Below are 23,496 nucleotides of genomic sequence, written 5' to 3'. Positions count from 1 at the left end.
TTTTATTTATAGTAAGTGCTTAGTAGTTGAACTAGTTGATTTAATAAAACTACTTTATTTTACTATATATAGAAGTAGTTTATTTTTAGTAAGTACTACTTTATTTTATTTATAGTAATTAAGTGCTTAGTAGTAGTTGAACTAGTTGATTTAAGAAAACTACTTTATTTTACTATATATAGAAGTAGTTTATTTTTAGCAAGAAAATTAATAGAACTAGTTTATTTTTTTAGTTCAAGCAATTATTCCCGCATCGACGTCGACGATGCCTATCCCGCATCCTCGTCGTCGACTCGGCGGAGGAGGCCGGCTTGATCAGAGGGGCCATGTCCGGGACTGGGCTCCGCCGGGCTGGTATTGGGAGGTGCTACCTTCCGGGGGCGTAGGTTGGTGAGGAGCCAGCCCGTCATTGACCCGATCCTTGTTTGGTGGCGGTCGCGTGGGCCTGTGACGGTGCCGAGGCTTCCGGACACCGCGGAGGTGGTACGTCACCGTGTCAGCGAGGAGGACGAGCACGTCCGTCGCTACATGGTTGCGTTGGAGGGCAGGTTCGACAATACCTGGCAGCTTCTTCAGGGATCTCACTGGAGCTATGATCATGTGATGGTTCCTTCTCTTTGGGTGTCCACCGCCCGCGCCGATACCCGTCGGGCGCTACGGTTCTAGCTGTACTAGCGATATTATATGTATGATAGTATTCGAGGTGTATTAGTGATAATATTCGACGATGTACGGACGCAAGAGATGATGTAGTTTTCCTTATAATTGAATGCATCATAATATGAATACTACTTTATTTTGTGATTTGATTTTGCTTATTGAATCCTCAAATTGGAAAACTACTCCTACTTTGAATGCTAAAATTGGGGAGCACTATGCTAGGCGTATGCATATGATTAGTTGATAGCTTATAGGGTTTTTGTTGTCGCAGAAATCTAGGAGCCCCCCTCCATCATCCCCGCCGTCGTCCCCGTCACCGACCCCCTCCGACCTCGAGGTGAGACCAGCCAAATCTTTTTTTAGAAAGATAATTCAACTATATTTCGAGTTGACTTTAAGTCTGTTGAGTCTCCACCATATATGAGAGGACGAAGAATCCCGACTATTGTCGTGGGGGTCGCTTCTCCTTCGTTCCCGTGTGCTAGACATTTTGGTGTAATGCACTCGGGGACGAGTGGAGGAGCGACCATCACCAACGGTCGAATGTATACACCACGTGAGCTGAGAGTTTTCAAGAAAAGACTCGACAAACAGATAGTCAACCCGTGATGAATAATAATGATCTAATTTAGTTTTTGTAGTACATATATTTAATTGTTGAAAGTGCGTTATATCGACTAGAGGGGGGGTGAATAGGCGATTTTTATGAATTCTTCACTGAGGAATTTGTGGGTGAGGAAATTCCTTAGCGAAGAACTACTTGCAGCGGAATAAGTACTCAAAAGTATGCATAGCAGAGCACAAGCATAGTCATCATGATGAAATGAAAACAAGCACAGAGTATAGAAAGTGTAAACACAGGATAACACAGGATGAAGACAAACAGACTGAAGAAATTGAACTGAGGAAATTGAGAAAGTCTTCAGTCAAAGTCTTCAAACACAGATATGAACAAGTGCACAACACAGTAATGAGGAAATGAAAGAGTTGAGGAAATAGAACCAGTTGGCTTGGTGAAGACAATGATTTGGTAGACCAGTTCCAACTGCTGTCTCCGTTGTACGTCTAGTTGGAGCGGCTAGGTATTTAAACCTGAGGACACCCAGTCCCGGACACACAGTCCTCACCGTATTCTCCTTGAACTAAGGTCACACAGACCTCGTCCAATCACTCGTGGTAAGTCTTCAGGTGACTTCCAAACCTTCACAAACTCGGTCACTCGGCGATCCACAATTTCCTCTTGGATGCTCTAGACCATGACGCCTAACCGTCTGGAAGAAGCACAGTCTTCCAAGGTAACAAGCTTCGGATCCACGCAGGATCAATCTCTTCAGTGATGCTCAATCACTTGGGGTTTGTAGGTGTTTGGGTTTGGGGTTTTCCTCACTTGATGATTTTCGCTCAAAGTCCTCGGAGGATGGGATGCTCTCAAATGACAAGTGTCAGTTTCTCTCGGAGCAGCCAACCAGCTAGTGGTTGTAGGGGGCGGCTATTTATAGCCTAGGGAGCAGCCCGACATGATAAGACATAAATGTCCTTCAATGATATGACCGTTAGGTGGATAAGATATTTTGGGACAGCTGGCGCATAGCACAGCAACGGTCGGAAATTTGAGGCTCAGATTCCTCAGGGCTATCATGTTCCTCACTGTGTAGGCAATCCGCACTGGCGAATTCCTAACTCCTCAGCCAGAACAAATTCCTCAGAGACCAGAAGAACTTCGTCTCTGTCACTGAAGAATATGACTGAACTGTATGAGATTTCCAATGGCTTCACTCGAAGGGATTGGTAGGTGTAGGATTTTGAGTTGAGCATCACATGGAAATTTTTCCTTAGTATTTCCTCGACCCCCTTTAACAGTACGGTGTTTCCTATGACTCAAGAAAGAGAAAATGGAACTACGAAAACAAAAGTCTTCACACTTCATGTTCCTCGAATGAATACCAAGTCTTCAAGGTCACACCAATTTCTTCACTTTCAAAGTCTTCAGAAATACCAAAGTCTTCTGTCGAAGAACTTCATTTTTAGGGGTCGACTTTCTCTGTAAATATCAAACTCCTCATAGACTAATAGACCTGTGTACACTCACAAGCGCATTAGTCCCTTAACCTATAAGTCTTCAATACACCAAAATCACTAAGGGGCACTAGATGCACTTACAATCTCCCCCTTTTTGGTGATTGATGACAATATAGGTTAAGTTTTCAACGAGGATAAACATATGAAGTGTAAATACAGATATTGAGGAATTTGATTGCAAGATATAGAAGAACTCCCCCTGAAGATGTGCATAGTGAGGAATTTGCTTTTGAAGCAATGCACACTTGAAGAATTGAATCATGGAGATCTCCCCCTATATCTTGTAATTCATACACGCATTTGACATAATATATGAAGAATTTGAAATGCATGATGAAATATGGTGACTGATGTAATTCAGCATGCGTGCAATAACATTAACGAGGAATAAGCATGCAGAAGAAACATCAAAAGTATCAGGCCACCATAGAGTTTAAGTTTACAACTCAATCCAACAAAGTCATCAGAAGAACGAGAGTTGTAACTTTAGAAAAAAAGCCCATAAGATAGACCCGCTTGAAGACTAACTCAAATTTCTCCCCCTTTGTCATCAAATGACCAAAAGGTCGAAAATGAGGACTGACGCCCCTGAAGAATATCAAGGTGATGAAGGAGCGTCAGCGTTGTTGGGGTCGTTTGTTGGAGTAGGGCCTGCCGCAATGTCGTCCAAAACTTCATGTTCATTAGTGTCACGTGATGAAGAATAGGAGCTGGCCACCAAGGAAGGAACCTTGACCTTCTTGTACTTCTTCGGAGGAGGTGCATCCCAGTCAAGATCTTCCTTGAGACCCATTTTCTTCAGATCTTCTTCACTATAGACTTGAGACAGAACAACCCAGGTGCGGTTTAGGGTTTCATGAAGGTAGTAGTGGTTTTTCTTCACTGCATTATGGGTAGCAGTCATGTTGTGAAGAATTGAACCAAACTGACGCTTGACCCATTTATGATTGCGATCAACCTTCTGGTGAAGACTGATGAGAAGCTCACGGTCAGTCATCACCCTGGGTGCTGTGCCTTGAGGATTTTGCTTGGGTGCGTTTGCGGCAGAGTCATGGGTGGCAGAGTCATCATTGGTGGAGTAGGATGCAGCCTTGCAAAATTGTCCATCCAATGGACGAATGCCTTCATCAATTACAGCAGTAGCCTTGCCCTTTTCATCAGCTGAGGAAAATGTCCGTTTGAGGACTTCAATTGGGGGCAAGTAGCTGCAATGCTTCAGTGTATCAGCTTTATAGTTGAGTGAAGACCTTGTCCTGATGAATCTCATAATCCAAGGTGCATAAGGCTTCAACTCAAATGGTGACATGGCGATATTGGACAGAGTCCTCATGAAGAAATCATGGAAGTTTATGGGAATGCCATGAATGATATTGAAAAGCAGATTCTTCATTATGCCGACGACTTCTTCTTCATTTGAGTCATGGCCCTTGATAGGACTCAATGTCTTCGTCAGAATGCGATAGACAGTCCGAGGCACATACAGCAATTCCTTCACGAGGAATTTGGTTCGTGGGGCCTGCCCTGGCTTCAAAGGCTTCATCGGCACTTGCATGTAGTGATCGGTAAGCTCAGGTTCATTGTAGACGCAACATGCACCTTCAAGGGGCGGACTGAGAGGTAAGGCACGAAGCAATTCAGTAGCCGGTGCCTTGTAGTGAGTGTTTTCAGACATCCAGTCCAGCACCCATGAATTCACATCTTCAGAATTTCAGGTGATGTGCAGCGTCGCATAAAATTGAAGAATAAGTTCTTCATTCCAATCGCAGATGTTAGTGCAGAAATTTAACAGTCCAACGTCATGAAGAACACCGAGGACTGGCTCGAAGCATGGCAGAGATTCCATATCCACGTGAGGAATGTGCTCATGATCGAAGACTTTGTCTTTGTTGAACAACACTGAGGAATAGAAATTTGCCTGGCTGGCACTCCAGAAACGCCTCTTCCTTATGCGAGCAGAGTCATAAGGGTTGTAATCAGTGAAGAATACATGCTTGCCAAAGAAGGCATCAGTCTTGAATGTTTGCTTCCTTGAGAATGGATCCTTTGGCTTGGGCAGTGGAGTGTCAGTCAGTTGCATGATGACCTCAGGAATCGTAATCTCAGGTTCTTCAGGCTAAGGAATTTCTTGTTCCTCTTCAGTGGCAGCCTGGTTCTTGAATTCTTCATTTTCATTTTCTTCAGCACTAGCGGCTGGAATGTCTTCATGAGCTTCATCAGATCCCATTTGAACTGTAGTGACTGGGGACTGAGGAATTTGCTGCAGTGGAGTGAAGAGTGGAGAATTGGGGTGCTGACTTTCCCAAAAGTCATCATTTATCACTGGTGTGGTACAGCCAATGTCCACATCTTCATCTTCAATTTCTTCAACGCCAGCCTCTTCAGCTGTGAACTGAGGCATAGGCGAGGAAACAACTGGGGTTGAAGGGATTTCATCCACTTCAATTTCTTCATCCATCTGCTCTGACGTAGCAGCAGAAGGAGTTTCTTCATCAGATCCGCTAGGGATCACATATTCTTCATCAAAAGGAACAAGGTCCTTTGATGGCATGGTTGAGATCGGAACAGCATCAATCGGGTTTGCAAAAGAGCTGGTCATAGGCTTCATTTTCTTCGGAGCTGAAGAATCCGAAGAAGCTGATGCTTTCCTTTTCTTCACTGCTGCACGCTCTGCTTTCCTTTTCTTCACTGCTGCACGCTCTGCAGCCTTGGTCTTCTTCACATATGATGCAGATGGAAGGATTGGAGTTGGAGTAGGCGCAGGAGGAGCAGAGGAATTTGGTTTAGTTTCTTCAGGCACAACTGATGCAGTTGTCCTGACCTCTTCATTTTCTTCAGGCGGACCACTAGTGGGTGCCCTGGCAATTTCTTTAGTGGCTGGAATGCAGTCATCAGCCTTGGAACTCACATTGTCTTCAGCAGCCTGATTGTCATCAGCGGTGCTGGCATGTTCTTCAGTTGGCTGAGCAGATGCTTCAGCCGGAGTGACTTCAATATGCACAGAGGCAGCGACACTTGAAGTGAGTGTCTTCGTCAGATTGACGAACCTGACCTTGGCTCCTTTCCAATCAGCATAGTATGCGTTGAAATCATCGCTGAGGATTTTGATTTCAGACTGGATCTTTACAAGTTCATCAGTTGTCATAGAGACAACGTTGTTCTTCAGGAACTTCTCCTTCCTGTACTGTGCTTTCTTGAGCTGCCTGGCCTTCTCATATTTCCATTTTTCGTCACTGATGAAATGGATCAGCATGTGACTTTGGCCAGGTGTCAACTTGAAGTCAGGCATAGGAGTGTTTGGGTCCTTGTGCCAGAGATCAATATAGCCGAGGATCAACTTTGGATCCAAAAGCAGTGGCACATTTGTGCCCTTGGCTCTAGCGGCCCTGACTTGCCTGTCTCTGATGATTTCAGCAAGTTCTTCATCATCAGCTTCGTCTTCTTCAAACGGTACTTGGAAGGCGACTTGCTTCTTCTGAGGACTTGGGCGAGAGCCTCGTCCAGCAGTGGTCTTTGTCTTCAGCAGAGATGGTCCTGTTGAAGAATTTGGTGCATCTGAGGAACTAGCTGAAGCTCCTGAGGCAATGGAGATGCCTGTAGTCCTTTGGCACGTGGCAAGATGCACAGGTGCTGAGGATTTTGTCGGAGCAGCTGAGGACTCTGGAGGAGCAGGAGCGGCTTGAGGAATTGGCCGTGAGGGCTTAGCTGAGGAAATTGGCCGTGAGGGCATTGAAGAAGAGGCACTTGGCTTGTGCGTAGGCTTCTTTGCCATGGATTTCTTCGGCCTTACAGAGGCCTCAGCAGCAGCAGCAGCAGCAGTGGAATCTTTGTTGAATTTCTTCACTGCTTCCTTAGCCTATTTGGACAACTTGGCCTGGCGCTTGGCCCATTCTTCAAGAAAATCCTCACCGCGCTTGATGCTAGTGGGATCTGCCTCTTGGCCAGGTGCCAATGGAGGTCTTGAGCATGGAGGAGTAACAGCGAATTTCTTCATGTATTTTGGAGTCACATACCTGCACTCCCTCCACTCTTTTGCCCATCTCCTTTCTATCCTCTGAATGCGCACCTTGCGCTGATTCTTATCTTCCTCAGGGGGTGTGCAGTACCCAGCATAAATGTCCTCAGGGATTTCAAAGGCAGTATTGACCTCAGGCCTCTTTCCTCCTTTCTGTGGCTTCTTTCCATCAGCCATTTTCTTCAGTTAAGGAATTTGAACAATTGAACTCTCTAAAGAAGTATGCAACTTTTCTTCGAGGTATGCTGCAAATGAGTTAAGTTGATGAGAACCTAGTGATTCAGCAGCGGACATGAGTACCTGTGAACAGAGTATAGTTGCGAGGAATTTGGAGAGGTCATATGCGTTCTCAGAAGGTTTTTCAAAAAGAACAAGTTTGAGGAATTTGACCAGATGAGTCTTGAAGAATTTCACTAAGCGTTCTTTGTCTTAGGTTCCAGAGTTGTATAGATTGAAGATCCACACAATTGAGGAATCTTGAAGAAAAATGATGCTTAGAGAAACGAATCAAGAACAGATGATAAGTGAGGTGTTCAGTGTGTTAAAAATTTGAGGAATAAACACCTTTGAAGATTTTGTAGAAGTCATTTGAATCAAGGAGGGTAGTAAAAGTAACTTTTAATTACCCTGAACGAAGAACACAACGAACTGGGATGTGGAGAAGTGAAGCTCGTCTGTGCAGATCTTCCACGCCCTAACTTGGCGGAGGAAGACGGATACGGCGGCGGCGGAGTGAAGATTTCCGCGGCCGGCATGAGTACGACGGCGACGAGGTCGAGGCAGTGAAGCTCTTCCTCACCGGCGACGATGATGTAGCGGCGGCGCTAGGGTTTGGGAAGCACGAGATGGAGAGAGGTCGAGCGGAGTAAAAGAAGTGAGGAAGGGGAGAGGGGGTATTTATAGCCATGGTGAAAAACGGTTCGCCCGAAGAAATTGGACGAACGTGCCCCTGACCCTTCTCATTCGCATGACATGTGTCACCCACGTACTGAGAAGTGGAGATCGTGGGTGAATAGATAAGTATATCGTGGGATGCAGAACGGTTTGAGCGGCAAAGCCGAAAATTTGGATAAGATAAGTTAAAAGTTCCGTTCGCAAATTCTTCAGCTGACAAGGACACAATGAAGATTTTGAACGAGTTTCAAATAGAAGGCACATGAAGAATTTGTGAATAGATTGGGTTGAGTATAGCATAGAGGGGGAAGGGTCCGATCACATTCACTCAGCAGAAAAACCAACTTGAAGAATTAGCCATAAGTGAATGTTGTAGAGGACATAAACTCATATATGTATATATATATATATATATATATAGCCAATGAAGAAAAATAACGAAAATAGTGAAGATTTTGCAAAGTTGAAGAATATGAACAACTGAGGAATTTCAATACTGAGGAAAAACTCAAATTGAAGATTTTCAACTTTTGTGGTGGCGTGACCCACCGTATAAGAATGATGATTTCAGACACCGCGTACAATTGTCGTAGGGTTCTGAGAATCAAATTCTTCATTAATTTCTTCACACTTAGAGTGTTATTCTTCATTGTTTGAAGAAAAACGTTTCTTCATGTGTTGCACATCTAAGTCATCAATTTTGCATAAGTGTTAGGATGGGTGTCCTTTTCAAACAACATTCGAAGATTCTAAGATATTTAGCTCACACCGCAACTTGCTAAATCTCTTCTCATCCAAGGGCTTTGTGAAGATATCGGCTAGCTGTTCTTCAGTCTTCACATGCTCAATAGAAATGTCGCCCTTCAACACATGATCGCGAAGAAAATGATGATGAATCTGAATGTGCTTTGTCTTCGAGTGCTGAACTGGGTTGTGAGCAATCTTGATGGCACTCTCATTGTCACAGAAGAGAGGCACATTCTTCACGTTGACGCCGTAGTCCTTGAGAGTTTGCTTCATCCACAGCAATTGAGCACAGCAAGAACCAGCAGCAATGTACTCAGCTTCAGCAGTAGACAGTGATACGCAGTTCTGTTTCTTCGAGGACCAACAGACCAAAGATCATCCGAGGAAATGACATGTACCAGATGTTGACTTGCGGTCCACACGATCACCAGCATAGTCAGAGTCAGAATATCCAATGAGATCAAAAGCCGAGCCCTTGGGGTACCATAATCCTAGTGTTGGTGTGTGAGCTAGATATCGAAGAATATGTTTCATAGCCTTATGGTGTGATTCCTTCGGTGTAGCTTGAAATTGGGCACACATGCAAACACTAAACATAATATCTGGCCTAGATGCACATAAGTACAATAAAGAACCAATCATGGAGCGGTATACCTTTTGATCGAAGTCAATACCATTTTCATCAGTGCACAGATGGCCATTTGTGGGCATTAAAATTTTGACGCCTTTGCAATCTTGCATGCCGAATTTCCTCAGTACATCCTTGAGGTATTTCTCCTGAGATATGAATATGCCATTGCGCTGTTGATGAATTTGAAGACCTAAGAAGAATTTCAACTCCCCCATCATAGACATTTGATATTCTTCACTCATCATATAGGCAAATTCATCACTATAACGTTGGTCAGTACAACCAAAGATGATATCATCAACATATATTTGACATACAAACAATTCATCATCATATGATTTAGTGAAAAGAGTAGGGTCGAGTGAACCGGGTTTGAAGCCTTTCTTCATGAGGAATTCCTTCAAAGTATCATACCACGCTCGAGGGGCCTGCTTGAGGCCATAGAGGGCCTTATTTAGTCTGAAGACTTTGTCAGGATGCTTAGGATCTTCAAAACCTGGGGGTTGAGCAACATATACTTCTTCCTCAAGCTTACCATTGAGGAATGCACTTTTCACATCCATTTGATATAAAGTGATATCATGATGGTTAGCATAAGCAAGTAATATGCGAATAGCTTCAAGTCTAGCAACAGGTGCAAAAGTTTCATCGAAATCAATTCCTTCAACCTGTGTGTAGCCTTGAGCTACAAGTCGTGCCTTATTCCTCACCACAAGGCCATTTTCATCTTGCTTGTTGCGGTAGATCCACTTTGTGCCAATGATATTGTGTTTGTGAGGATCTGGACGATTGACCAGTTCCCAAACGTTGTTGAGCTCGAACTGATGTAATTCTTCTTGCATGGCCTGAATCCACTCAGGCTCCAGAAATGCTTCATCTACCTTAGTGGGCTCTGTGATAGAGACAAAAGCATAGTGCCCACAAAAGTTAGATAAATGTGAAGCTTTTGAGCGTGTGAGAGGACCTGGTGCTTCAATGTCATCGATGATCTTCTCAACTTGCACTTCTTTTGCAACGCGAGGATGAGTAGGTTGTCGTCGAGGAATTTGATCAGCATTTTCTTCAGCACCATTTTCTTCACCAATTTCTTCAGGCGCATTAGCTCGACATTCTTCATGTTCTGGAATGAATTCTTCAGCAGATTCTTTGGTAGGAATGACATCCTCAGTAGCCTTGAACTTGATAGTTTCTTCAGGTGCTGGTTCATCTATCACAGAGGGTAGGTGCTCTCTTTGCGAGCCATTAGTTTCATCGAACCGCACATCTACAGTTTCAACAACCTTGTGAAGAACGGTGTTGAAGACTCTGTAGGTGTGCGAGTCCTTTCCGTAACCAAGCATAAAACCTTCATGTGCTTTCGATGCAAATTTAGCATTGTGATGAGGATCTCTAATCCAACATTTAGCACCGAAGACTTTGAAATAACTCACATTGGGTTTCTTGTTAGTGAGGAGTTCATAGGCAGTCTTCTTGAAGAATTTGTGAAGATATACCCTGTTGTTGATGTGGCACGCAGTATAAATTGCCTCAATCCAGAAGTGTCGAGGCGTCTTGTTCTCATCAAGCATAGTGCGAGCCATCTCAACAAGAGTTCTGTTCTTGCGCTCCACGACGCCATTCTACTGAGGAGTGTAAGGAGCAGATAACTCATGAGTAATACCAAGTTCATCAAGATAGTCATCAAGACCAGAATTCTTGAACTCAGTTCCATTGTCACTTCTGATGTGCTTGATCTTCACACCAAAGTTGGTTGAAGCCCTCGAGGAAAATCATTTGAAGACTTCCTGCACTTCATGTTTGTAAGTAACAATGTGTACCCATGTGTAACGAGAGTAATCATCAACAATAACAAGCCCATAGAGAGATGCGTCATTTGTGACAGCTGAGTAATGGTTAGGACCAAAGAGGTCCATGTGAAGCAATTCGAATGGTCGAGTAGTGGTCATGATAGTCTTCGCTGGATGCTTAGCCTTGGTCATCTTTCCAGCTTCACAAGCTCCACACAAGTGATCCTTGAGGAATTTGACATTCTCAATGCCAATGACATGCTTCTTCTGTGCAAGCGTGTGCAAATTCCTCATGCCTGCATGACCAAGTCGTCGATGCCATAGCCACCCTTCTGAAGCTTTTGCAAGTAGGCACACGGCTGGTTGCGGTCCTGTAGAGAAATCAACAATATACAAGTCTCCTCTCCTAAAGCCTTCGAAGACTTTGGAATTGTCAGCTTCCATAACCACAACACAACGATACTTGCCAAAGACAACTACCATATCAAGATCACAAAGCATTGAGACAGACATGAGGTTGTATCCTAAGGACTCGACAAGCATGACTTTGTCCTTGTGTCAATCCTTTGTGATCGCAACCTTACCTAGACCCAATACCTAACTTTTGCCTTTGTCAGCGAAGATGATATGCTTCAGATGCGATGGTGATAAGGGAGCATCAATCAATAGATTCTTGTCACTAGTCATGTGATTTGTACATCCACTATCGAGGACCCACTCAGTGGCTTTGGGTTGATCATCCTGCAGATGAATTAGTGCAGCTTACGAACTTCATATACTTCATCAGTGAAGAATATGACATAAATTCATCAGATCAATTTCATCAAGCAATAGAACAGATAAAGCAGTATGAGGATGTGAGAAATGAAAGTTCATTTCTTCATGATTAGCCAACGTCCTTTCAGGCACATTTCAGGTCTCCAGCAAATTCTTCAGACGTTTAAGTATGTCTGGAGACCTGACCCTGCAGAAGAGATTAGTTCTTTTTCTTCACCACCCACATCTGAAGGGGTGGCAAAGAGTTCATCACTCTGTGAGCTCCATATGAGAAAGGTGGCATAGAAGCCAATCCATTTCGTTTCACATAAGAGAAGTTAGGGTAAGCATATGAATAAGCAGAGAAATTCTTCGAGGACTTATGAACATAATGATTAGAAGAATAATGCTCATATTCATAGCCCTTGGCTCTTCCCTGCGAAACAGAGTTGTTAGCACAATGATGTTCATATGAGGACTTTGATCCTTTTGAGGAATTTGATCCATGTGAGGAATTTGGTCCGTATGAGGACTTGGATCCATATGAAGAATTTGATCTGGGGTTCCTATTCTTCACAGGTGGTGTCATGAGGACAATCACCTGAAGACTTTCAAGGCACCTTTTGGGAAACCAGATTTTCTTCATAGGGGAACCGTTCCTGCAGTTAGTGCCAACATATCTAGCAAATACTTCACCATTCTGATTTTTGAACAATTTATAGTTGGAGTCAAATGACTCATCAGAAGAATGAGAAGATTCACATGTAAAGCCAAATAAGTTAGATGGATCAACTGGAGGTCCCTTTGCAGCAACCCATGAGGTTTTGGGGTACTGCTCAGGCTTCCAATATGTACCATCAGCATTGAGTTTCCTCTCAAAGGCAATACCCTCTTTCCTAGGGTTCCTGTTGAGGATCTGCTGTTTAAGCACATCACAAAGAGTCTGATGCCCTTTGAGGCTTTTGTACATGCCTGTTATGTACAATTCCTTCAGCCCTGCATTGTTAGTGATACTAGAAATGTCCTCAGATGAGGAATTAATGATAGCAGAGACAGTAGAGGAATTTGTAGCATTAGAAGCATTTGAACATTCAGGTGAAGAATTAGCAGATTCACGTTCAATGAATTTCAAACATGGAGGAACAAATTCTTCCTGAGCAGCGCTGATTTGTTGAGCAAGTAATGAATCGCGCTCCTTCTGAAGATCTTCATAACTCACTTTTAGCTTCTCTAGATCTTGCTTTCTTTGAAGAAATTCATAAGAAAGCTTCTCATGATCAGACAAAAGAGTGTTATGATGACCTTGAAGGTTGTCATACCTAGTCTGAAGTCTCTGAAGATTTTCAGTCAAGGTTTTAGTGCGATCCATTTCTTCACCCAACATATCATCACTTTTGTCTAGCATGTTTTGAACCTTTTCAAGGGCCCTTTGTTGTTTCACAGCAATCTTAGCAAGTTTAGAATAGCTGGGCTTAAGGTTTTCATCAGATTCATTCTCACTTGATTCAGAGGAGGTGTAATTGAGTACCTTGGCACCCTTTGCCATGAAGCAATAGGTGGGAGCGTAGTCATCATTGCCTTCATCAGCCTTGTTGGTGAGGTCATTTTCTTCAGTGTTGAAGATAGACTTGCTGACGAATGCAGTAGCGAGGGCTAGGCTCGCCACACCGGATTCGGAATCCTCAGATGCCTCCTCTTCCTCATTTTCTTCAGATTTAGCCTCAGAGTCCATTTCCTTGCCAATGAATGCACGAGCCTTCTTGGAGCTGCTCTTCTTGTGAGATGAAGACTTTGAGGATTTCGATGATGAAGATTTTGAGGATTTCTTCTTTTTCTTCGCATCATCAGAACTGTAATCCTTGTATTTCTTCTTCTTTGATTCCTTTTCCCACTGAGGACAATCTTGGATGTAGTGTCCTAGTTTCTTGCATTTGTGACAAAGCCTCTTCTTGTAGTCACTGGATGAGGAATCATTGCTCCTTGAGGGTCTTCCAAAGCGACCACGTCTTGAGAACTTCTGGAATTTCTTCACGAGCAGTGCTAGATCATGGCTCAGTTCTTCAGGATCAGTACCAAGGCTGCTGTCAGAGTCTTCATCTTCAGACTCAGAAACTGCCTTGGCCTTCAGTGCACATGATCTGCCATAGCTCGAACCATAAAGATCTCTCTTTTCAGCAAGCTGGAACTCATGAGTATTTAGCCTCTCGAGGATATCAGCGGGATCAAGTGACTGTAATCAGCACGCTCTTGTATCATCAATGCCAGAATATCAAATGAGGAGTCAAGCGATCTTAGTAGTTTCTTCACAACCTCGTGGTCGGTGATGTCAGTGGCACCAAGTGCTTGAAGCTCATTTGAGATGTCAGTGAGGCGATCGAAGGTTTGTTGAACATTTTCATTGTCGAGTCTTTTGAAGCGGTTGAAGAGATTGCGAAGAACATCAACTCGAGAGTCACGCTGTGTTGAGACTCCTTCATTTACTTTGGACAGCCTATCCCAGATAAGCTTAGCAGTTTCCAAAGCACTCACTCTTCCATACTGTCCTTTGCTCAGATGGCCACATATGATATTCTTCGCTTGAGAATCGAGTTGCTTGAATCTCTTCACATCGGCAGCGTTTAGTGAGGGTGAGACAGAGGGAACACTATTTTCCACCACATACCTGAGATCGTTATCAATTGCCTCAAGATGCATTCGCATATTTTTCTTCCAGTAGGGGTAGTCCGTCCCATTGAAGGTAGGACACCCAACAGAGACCTTGATCATACCTGCGGTCGACATAACTAAAACTCTAGGCGGTTAAACCAAAATCACACAGAACAAGGGAGTACCTTGCTCTGATACCAATTGAAAGTGCGTTATATCGACTAGAGGGGGGTGAATAGGCGATTTTTATGAATTCTTCACTGAGGAATTTGTGGGTGAGGAAATTCCTTAGCGAAGAACTACTTGCAGCGGAATAAGTACTCAAAAGTATGCATAGCAGAGCACAAGCATAGTCATCATGATGAAATGAAAACAAGCACAGAGTACAGAAAGCGTAAACACAGGATAACACAGGATGAAGGCAAACAGACTGAAGAAATTGAACTAAGGAAATTGAGAAAGTCTTCAGTCAAAGTCTTCAAACACAGATATGAACAAGTGCACAACACAGTAATGAGGAAATGGAAGAGTTGAGGAAATAGAACCAGTTGGCTTGGTGAAGACAATGATTTGTTAGACCAGTTCCAACTGCTGTCTCAGTTGTACGTCTGGTTGGAGCGGCTAGGTATTTAAACCTGAGGACACCCAGTCCCGGACACACAGTCCTCACCGTATTCTCCTTGAACTAAGGTCACACAGACCTCGTCCATCACTCGTGGTAAGTCTTCAGGTGACTTCCAAACCTTCACAAACTCGGTCACTCGGCGATCCACGATTTCCTCTTGGATGCTCTAGACCATGACGCCTAACCGTCTGGAAGAAGCACCGTCTTCAAAGGTAACAAGCGCCGGATCCACGCAGGATCAATCTCTTCAGTGATGCTCAATCACTTGGGGTTTGTAGGTGTTTGGGTTTGGGGTTTTCCTCACTTGATGATTTTCGCTCAAAGTCCTCGGAGGATGGGATGCTCTCAAATGACAAGTGTCAGTTTCTCTTGGAGCAGCCAACCAGCTAGTGGTTGTAGGGGGCGGCTATTTATAGCCTAGGGAGCATCCCGACATGATAAGACATAAATGCCCTTCAATGATATGATCGTTAGGTGGATAAGATATTTTGGGACAGCTGGCGCATAGCACAGCAACGGTCAGAAATTTGAGGCTCAGATTCCTCAGGGCTATCATGTTCCTCACTGTGTAGGCAATCCGCACTGGCGAATTCCTAACTCCTCAGTCAGAACAAATTCCTCAGAGACCAGAAGAACTTCGTCTCTGTCACTGAAGAATATGACTGAACTGTATGAGATTTCCAATGGCTTCACTCGAAGGGATTGGTAGGTGTAGGATTTTGAGTTGAGCATCACATGGAAATTTTTCCTTAGTATTTCCTCGACCCCCTTTAACAGTACGGTGTTTCCTATGACTCAAGAAAGAGAAAATGAAACTACGAAAACAAAAGTCTTCATGCTTCATGTTCCTCGAATGAATACCAAGTCTTCAAGGTCACACCAATTTCTTCACTTTCAAAGTCTTCAGAAAGTCTTCAGAAATACCAAAGTCTTCAGTCAAAGAACTTCATTTTTAGGGGTCGACTTTCTCTATAAATATCAAACTCCTCATAGACTTATAGACCTGTGTACACTCACAAACGCATTAGTCCCTTAACTTATAAGTCTTCAATACACCAAAATCACTAAGGGGCACTAGATGCACTTACAATTGTACAAGTTTAATCTTTGAATTATGAGCATAGGAAATATCGTCATCGGGCGACGAAAGTCTCCCGGGGGAGTGCGGCTGGTGCCACGACGATCGAGGTCTGTGCGACAAGCCTCACTTGGATGCTGATCGGCGCTTCAGCATTAAGCTCGAGGAGACCTTCGATGTTGAAACGGTACGCAATGACGACAAGTGTTTTTTTCGTAATTAAGCATGACTTCAACTATTTCAACATGTAATTTTCATCTTTTACAATTCGAGTACAGCTTATCCCATGCCATGCAAGACCCTATGTCTTGAAGATGATGGATTTTGAAGACCATGAAAATTTTGAAACGAAGAAAATTCACCTAAGGACCTATCATGATGTGGATTTTGAAGTAAATTTGTATAATGCTGAGAGCGTAACCCATTTTGGTTGCAAAAATTGGAAGCATTTTGCAAGATGTATGGTTTTGATGAGGGTATGGTTGTCACCATGGATCTTGGTGATCCTGACATCGACCAAGACAATATGGACATTTGGGTCCTTGTTGATACGCCTCCAGTTCTACCGCTATGTGAGTTTCTCAAACATAGTTAATTATTAACTAATTTATATTGTTCATTTCAAAATAGTTGATAGCTTATTTCCATTTACAGCTTATTTTGATTGTTCAAAGAATGTGCGGAAGATGGTAGACAGAACCTACTACACCGATGGCTCTGAATTAACTTATAAGGAGAAAAATCATCTGGTCGGATTTTGTACTGATCTTGAGAATTACAATATCTATTGTAAAACTCCTCAACATTATGGTCAATACGTGCCACTAGTGCACGTGTTGAACTACGGTAACTACTATGGAGATACCCTGGTAAGATTTTCTACTATTGCGACATTCGTGCATCTTTTGCATACTTCTAAAACTAGTACATCATCGCTAACTATGAAGTTATTACTATGTTTTTCAACAGAGAATCCCGACGGATTGTGTGCCTCATTTGATGTATGAGTACGGTAGCCTTCATGTTTTGAACATACAACCAGGTCATCCTACGAATCTCAACTGTCCATACCGAATTTCTAAAAGAAGTGGAGACATGCTAATCAGAGAATGGAAAAAAATGTATGGACAGTCGTAAGGAGGTTCTTGGAAGCAAAAGGAAGCGCCGCACAAGAATTGGAGACAGGATGATCTCCATTCTCCATAATGGAGAGTCAGGGTCTATATTGTTGTATGCTATTTTACCTTAAATAGGGTATTTAGGTCCTGCCTAATACTGATGATCATGTGCTAAGAACAATTAAGTAGGGTTGGTTCAATGACTATCAGGATGATGATCGTATGACTTGTTATTAATAACGAGTAGAAGTTGTATGATGATGATTAGTAGGGCTTGTTATTATGATGATGCATGATGCGAGCATGAAGAGTTATTATATATCTGTGGGTGAAATGAACATGGAATGGATTGAAGTGAAGCCAACATGCATGTGGTGCATGTCGAAAGTAGTACAATCCAAACTTGATTAAGTTAGGATTAGTATTACTTTCGACATGCACCACATGTTGCCTCACTTCAATATAAGTCATGTTTAGACATAGCAGTAGCACGGAGATAAGAGAGGACACATATCTCTATTAGCTACCTATAACAACCTAAATTAACCCCCAAAACCCCTAAACCATCTCCTTTCAAAAAAAACCAGCCCCTGAAATGCTAACGCGTGGAAGTTTATTGGTCCCGGTTGGTGCTACCAACCGGGACCAAAGGCCCTCCTGCCTGGGCTCGCCGGAGCGGCCACGTTGAGGCCCATCTGTCCTGGTTCGTATAAGAACCGGGACTAAAGGCCTAGGGCATTAGTAACGACACTTGTCCCGGTTCCCCAACCGGGACAGATGGACCTTATGAACCGGGACAAATGGCCCTTTTTCTACTAGTGGGGAGGACTGTCATCGATGATCATGATGGTACATACAATTGTGAAGTGTCTCCCTGTTAAATAATCTTCCTCCAAAATAGTTTCCTTGATGAACTGACTCCATCCCCAGCAATCGCGCTGGTCTTTATCTCCATTGATTTCAAAGGTTTGGACTGTCCTAGATACGTTCGATATGTCCCACGTAGGTGGTTTGCCATCCCTACCGATTATGAAGATATCAAAGATGGCCCCGACGCTTCTGGATTTGCTCATGTGCTCGAGGTAGACAGAAATATACTCGCCCTTGCCGTCCTCGGCATCGCCACGCGGGTAGCACCTGATCCTCCACAGATGTCCCCCGGCGGAGACGATGTCGGAACAGATGGCCTTGTCAATGGGAAGCTGCTTGCTTTGTTCGTAATCAACTTTGAATTGGAAGACACAAGAGGCCATGATGGTGGTCTCCGTCTCCGGCTCTGCCATCTTAGCTGGCTTGCTCACTGAACAATGTCCAATTAAACGATTGTCACAACCCAAAAAAAACCAGCAAGCAGAAGAAATTTCCACAGAATTGACAGTGCTTAAAAAACTAGCGAATCATTCAACCCGACGAACCGAACAAGAGCAAAATAGGGCACTCACCGTCTTGCCAGCGGCCGGAGATTGGGCTGCCTGCTGCTGTCGGTGGCTACGGTGTTGACGCGCCGCCGCGTTTTGACCTCTGCACGCCCATCTCCGATCCGCCACCGCCGCCCTATGTCGTGTCACTAGTAGAAAAGAGGGCTTTGGTTCAGGCCGGGTCAGCCCATTAGTCCCGGTTCAGTCCAGAACCGGGACCCATGGGGGCACTGGTCCCGGTTCCTGAGGCCAGGGGCCTGCCGGGCCTCGTGGGGGCATTGGTCCCGGTTCGTCTGGCCCCTTTGGTCCCGGTTGGTGGGATGAACCGGGACCAATAGGCTTGCTCCTGGCCCACCACCATTGGTCCCGGTTGGTGGCTTGAACCGGGACCATAGGCTGCCCTTTAGTCCCGGTTCATACCACGAACCGGGACTAATGAGGTGCCTATATATACCCCTCGCCCGCGAGCAGAGCACTCCAGTGCTCTGTTTTTTTCTGGCCGGCGAGGGGAGGGCTTTGTGGTGCTCTACCTCACCTCCTATGCACATGAGGTGTTCGGTGAAATGCCCGAGCCACACTAGTTAAGCTTTCTCGTCTCGAAGCTCGACCTCAAAGCTCCATTTTCCTCGAGATTTGTCTAGGTTTAGCGGCCCGTCACGTCCCATTCCCGTCTTCACCGCCGTCGATCGCCCGCGCCGATCTCGTCGCCGGCACCACCGTGGTGAGCCTCTTGTTCTTATCTTCTTTCTGAAAGAAAAAATTCTTACTTTAGATAGATACTTGTCTAATTTTCTTACTATTTTATTGCTTGTTATTATATAGTGCGATGGTTTTGGTATCCGCCCCCGTCGGCCCTCGTCCTGTCTATGATTCGGATGTGGTATATATTATCTTTATAACTATTGGTTCATTTATTGTTTATGAAAATTATGCCGACCAACGTGACATAGATTTTATTTATCTAGGAGGTATGTGAACCGGAAATTCCAACCGACCCTATTGTCGAGAGGTTAAATTTAGTTGAAGAAGAAAACAATTTCTTGAAGGAAAAAATAAAAAAATTGAGGAGGAGAAGATGATATTGGAGTTGCATGTTGCGGATGTCGTCGATGATCACAAGATCAAGATGGATGCAATGCGCTTGAAGATTAGAAAGATTAGAAAATATGCCATTCATACCGAGGCTTGGTATCATTATGCCGTTGGATCAATTGTTACCTTGGTTGCGATTATGATCGCATTTGTTTTCGCATTGAAATGTTTTACATAGTTTCAATGTATGGTTTAATTAATTAGATGCTCTGGAGAGCTATATGTTGTTAGATGAGAACTATGTATGTACTTTGGTTTTAATGTGATGATGAACTTCTATTAATTTGGTCACTTAATTATCTATTCATGATGTTCTGTAATGGTTTTTGACACACTTAATTATATATAATGCACGCAGATGAACCGACAATGGATGTACGGTGACAGACACACCTCCGAGTACATTAAGGGCGTGCATGATTTTCTCGAAGTGGCTGAGGCAAACAAGCAGAATGGTTTTATGTGTTGTCCATGCCCTAAATGTGGGAATACGAAGTCTTACTCTGACCGGAAAATCCTTCACACCCACCTGCTTTACAAGGGTTTCATGCCACACTATAATGTTTGGACGAGGCACGGAGAAATAGGGGTTATGATGGAAGACGGCGAAGAAGAAGAGGACGATGACAACTATGTGCCCCCTGAATACGGTGATGCTGCAACGGGGGAAGCTGCTGAAGATCAAGAGGAACCAGACGATGTGCCCAATGATGCTGCAACGGGGGAAGCTGCTGAAGATCAAGAGGAACCAGACGATGTGCCCGATGATGATGATCTCCGCCGGGTCATTGTCGATGCAAGGACGCAATGCGAAAGTCAAAAGGAGAAGCTGAAGTTCGATCGCATGTTAGAGGATCACAAAAAAGGGTTGTACCCCAATTGCGAAGATGGCAACACAAAGCTCGGTACCGTACTGGAATTGCTGCAGTGGAAGGCAGAGAATGCTGTGCCTGACAAAGGATTTGAGAAGCTACTGAAAATATTGAAGAAGAAGCTTCCAAAGGATAACGAATTGCCCGACAGTACATACGCAGCAAAGAAGGTCGTATGCCCTCTAGGATTGGAGGTGCAGAAGATACATGCATGCCCTAATGACTGCATCCTCTACCGCGGTGCGTACAAGGATCTGAACGCATGCCCGGTATGCGGTGCATTGCGGTATAAGATCAGACGAGATGACCCTGGTGATGTTGACGGCGAGCCCCCCAGGAAGAGGGTTCCTGCGAAGGTGATGTGGTATGCTCCTATAATACCACGGTTGAAACGTCTGTTCAGAAACAAAGAGCATGCCAAGTTGATGCGATGGCACAGTGAGGACCGTAAGAAAGACGGGAAGTTGAGAGCACCCGCTGACGGGTCGCAGTGGAGAAAAATCAAGAGAAAGTACTGGGCTGAGTTTGCAGGTGACCCAAGGAACGTATGGTTTGGTTTAAGCGCGGATGGCATTAATCCTTTCAGGGAGCAGAGCAGCAATCACAACACCTGGCCCGTGACTCTATGTATGTATAACCTTCCTCCTTGGATGTGCATGAAGCGGAAGTTCATTATGATGCCAGTTCTCATCCAAGGCCCTAAGCAACCCGGCAACGACATTGATGTGTACCTAAGGCCATTAGTTGAAGAACTTTTACAGCTGTGGAATGGAAACAGTGTACGTACGTGGGATGAGCACAAACAGGAGGAATTTAACCTGCACGCGTTGCTGTTTGTAACCATCAACGATTGGCCCGCTCTCAGTAACCTTTCAGGACAGACAAACAAAGGGATACCACGCATGCACGCACTATTTAGATGACACTGAAAGTATATACCTGGACAAATGCAGGAAGAATGTGTACCTGGGCCATCGTCGATTTCTTCCGACCAACCATCAATGTCGAAAGAAAGGCAAGCATTTCAAAGGCGAGGCAGATCACCGGAAGAAGCCCGCCATGCGTACCGGTGATCACGTACTTGCTATGGTCAATGATTTACATGTAATCTTTGGAAAGAGTCCCGGCGGACTAGCTGTTCCGAATGACGTTGAGGGACACGCACCCATGTGGAAGAAGAAATCTATATTTTGGGACCTACCCTACTGGAAAGACCTAGAGGTCCGCTCTTCAATCAACGTGATGCACGTGACGAAGAACCTTTGCGTGAACCTGCTAGGCTTCTTGGGCGTGTATGGGAAGACAAAAGATACACCTGAGGCACGGGAGGACCTGCAACATTTGCACGAAAAAGGCGGCATGCCTCCGAAGCAGTATGAAGGTCCTGCCAGCTACGCTCTTACGAAAGAAGAGAAAGAAATCTTCTTTGAATGCCTGCTCAGTATGAAGGTCCCGACTGGCTTCTCGTCGAATATAAAGGGAATAATAAATATGCCAGAGAAAAAGTTCCAGAACCTAAAGTCTGATGACTGCCACGTGATTATGACGCAACTGCTTCCGGTTGCATTGAGGGGGCTTCACCGGAAAACGTCCGATTAGCCATTGTGAAGCTATGTGCATTCCTCAATGCAATCTCTCAGAAGGTGATCGATCCAGAAATCATACCAAGGCTAAGGAGTGATGTGGCGCAATGTCTTGTCAGTTTCGAGCTGGTGTTCCCACCATCCTTCTTCAATATCATGACGCACATCCTAGTTCATCTAGTCGACGAGATTGTCATTCTGGGGCCCGTATTTCTACACAATATGTTCCCCTTTGAGAGGTTCATGGGAGTCCTAAAGAAATATGTCCGTAACCGCGCTAGGCCAGAAGGAAGCATCTCCATGGGCCATCAAACAGAGGATGTCATTGGGTTTTGTGTTGACTTCATTCCTGGCCTTAAGAAGATAGGTCTCCCTACATCGCGGTATGAGGGGAGACTGACTGGAAAAGGCACGCTAGGAGCAGACTCAATAATATGCAGGGACGGGCATTCTTGGTCTCAAGCACACTACACAGTTCTACAGAACTCTACCTTGGTGACCCCGTATGTCGATGAACACAAAAACAGTCTGCGCTCCAAACACCCGGAGCAGTGCAACGACTGGATTACATGTGAACACATCAGGACTTTCAGCAGTTGGTTGGAAACACGTCTCACAGGTGACAACACTGTTTGTGATGAGCTGTACTCGTTGTCCAGGGGACCATCTTTGACTGTATTGACTTACAAAGGATACGAGATAAATGGGAATACATTTTACACGCTCGCCCAAGATCAAAAGAGCACCAACCAAAACAGCGGTGTCCGCTTTGATGCATCAACCGAGAGGGGAAAGGACACATATTATGGTTACATAGTGGACATATGGGAACTTGACTACGGACATGATTTTAAGGTCCCTTTGTTTAAGTGCAAATGGGTCAATCTGTCAGGAGGCGGGGTACAGGTAGACCCACAGTACGGAATGACAACAGTGGATCTGTAAAATCTTGGGTACACTGACGAACCGTTCGTCCTAGCCAATGATGTGGCACAGGTTATCTATGTGAAGGACATGTCTACCAAACCGAGAAAAAGAAAAGATAAGAAAGTGAATACATCATACGATGAGCCAAAGCGCCACATAGTTCTTTCAGGAAAAAGGGACATCGTGGGAGTGGAGGGCAAGACAGACATGTCTGAAGATTATGAAAAGTTTCATGAAATTCCTCCCTTCAAAGTCAAGGCTGACCCAAGCATCCTGATAAACGATGAATATTATCCATGGTTACGGCGCAATAAGCAAATGAAACAAGCGAAGAAAAAGTGAAGAATTTCTCCCGCAACTATTATGATGATACCATGCCAACTTTGTAACAGACGAGTATGATACCATTGTCCGTTTTGTACATGGAGTGCATCCAGTTTTTGCCGAACCCTCTCAACTTTCTTGCACATGCTATGTGGATGAAATGATGATACCATGCCAACTTTCAACCTTTTCAGACTTCTTTTGAAATGCTTTTCAATTTCAGGGTCTTATAGCTCAAAATAATCAA

General features: G+C 44.3%; 1 pseudogene; it reads right to left on the bottom strand.

The window, feature by feature from the left end:
• Positions 1–18,316, bottom strand: part of LOC123158013 (uncharacterized) — a 28,276-nt pseudogene extending 9,960 nt beyond the window's left edge.
• Positions 18,317–23,496: the final 5,180 nt, after the last annotated feature.

This window comes from Triticum aestivum, chromosome 1D (genome assembly GCF_018294505.1).
Source record: "Triticum aestivum cultivar Chinese Spring chromosome 1D, IWGSC CS RefSeq v2.1, whole genome shotgun sequence".
In the NCBI taxonomy this organism is placed as follows: domain Eukaryota; kingdom Viridiplantae; phylum Streptophyta; class Magnoliopsida; order Poales; family Poaceae; genus Triticum; species Triticum aestivum.
Note: the sequence above shows the minus strand (reverse complement) of the source record. Positions and strands in the feature narration are given on the sequence as shown.